Source organism: Mustela nigripes, chromosome 1 (genome assembly GCF_022355385.1).
Source record: "Mustela nigripes isolate SB6536 chromosome 1, MUSNIG.SB6536, whole genome shotgun sequence".
NCBI lineage: Eukaryota > Metazoa > Chordata > Mammalia > Carnivora > Mustelidae > Mustela > Mustela nigripes.
Window position 1 is genome coordinate 42,315,626 of NC_081557.1, and position 1,745 is coordinate 42,317,370.

The window sequence follows — 1,745 nt, forward strand, 5'->3', positions numbered from 1 at the left end:
GGCAAAGTAGCCTGAGTGGGTGTGTAAGAGGTAGCATGGGACCCTCTGGGGGCTACAGGGCTGTGTGGACTTGGGGGCTGCTGCCCCTGTGGGATGCCCTTCATGTAAGACTGGGTAGCCAACAGCCACATGGGGCAACATTGGTATTTTGGGGTGTTCCCTCCCTCCTGGGGACTACTCCCCTCATACAACAGTGCTATAGAAAGCTAGGGTTTCCCCGATCTTATCCTGACTCTTCTAGAGGGAGTTCTACCCAGCCCCTAAGCGGAGAGAGGACAGCACCCCATGGGTAGGCTTGTTGGGCTTCCAGAAGAGCCAAGCAGACAAAGCATGCCTTGAAGCATGAGGAGGATGGGCACAAAGGCATCAAAGGGGAAGAGCCTGAGGCTCAGTGGGGAGGAGGGCCAGTGTGATGGAAGGCCCAGAGGTTGGTGGGAGTGGGAGTGGGTGCCTGGAGAGAAAGGGGTAAGAGAGTGGAGGCCAAGGCAGAGAGCCAAGGCTGGACAGTGGGCACATGGCCTGGGGCAAGGAAGAAGGGGCTGAACCTCAGCCTCTGCCCCAGGGCTAGAGGAGTGTCTTGGGAGATCTGAGGGCAGGGTAGAGCCTGGCCAGGACTGGGCTGGTGGCTGCCCAGGAGGGGCTAGCTGTATAGTGCAGTGACAACTGGATGACCAGCCGTAGTGAAACAGGAAAGAGATTCAAAGGAAGGGGTTCGGGGGGGTCTCTGGTGCCTGGGTGGGGCTCAGACACCCAGTCCAGGCCCAGAGCCATCGTGGGAAAAGGACAGTGGGAGGGCAGCTTGGGAACAGGCCCAGGGTTGTTCTTTCTCCTGGGCCCTGCCCAGGTACTGCTGAACATTATCTGGTGCACAGATGAATGGATTTCAGAAAGGGTTTTTAGAAACGCCGGGGTAATGGTTTGGTTACTTTTCACTTCTCTCTCTCTGTGGAGGTGTATATCTTCCCCCCTATACATGTTGCGCTTGGCCATGTGCAGTAAGTAGAATTCTAAAGAGGGTCCCTCAAGATTCCTGACCCCTGGTTATTCAAGGAGCACTACTCTAGGCACCCCTGTGAAGGGGTTCTGCGGGTGTAATTAAAATCCCAAGTCAGCTGGGTTTAAAATGCCGCCATTATCTAGGTGGGCCTTTTTAAAGGGTGAGTCCTTTAAAGGCAGAACGATTGGTCTGATCAGCAGCAGAAGTAGAAGTCAGAAATGGCAGAAGCACAAGAGGGATTTGTAGCACCGTTGCTGGCTTGGGGATGGAGGAGGCCTCATGAGGAGGAATGTGAGCCTCTAGAAGCTAAGAGCAGCTCTGGCTGAGAGCCGGCAAAGAAGCAGGGCCCTCAGGTCTATGGGCACAAGGAACAAATGATCCCACCAAGGCAACAGCAGCAATGAGCTCGGAGGAGGATCCTGAGCTCTAGCCGAGCATGTTGACGGCCGACACCCTGACTTCAGCCTGAGTGGAGACTTTGTCTGCATGTGTGGTTTTGAGTTGCTAAGTTTGTGGTACTTTGTTATGCAGCAGGAAAAGGCTAACACACCCTGTAACTTGCCTGGGTGGTGGAAGGGACAGTGCGTGGTTCTGGGTCGAGGAGCTGTGTTTCTGCTTCTGCTCAGTCTCTAGCCTTGGGTGGTGTGAGAAGCACATGCCCGTCGGCCGCCTCCAGACCCTGGGACCACGGACCATGTTCCCTTAAGGAACTCTGTGATGCCCTGGCCGTCCTTCCTGCTGCTGGGGA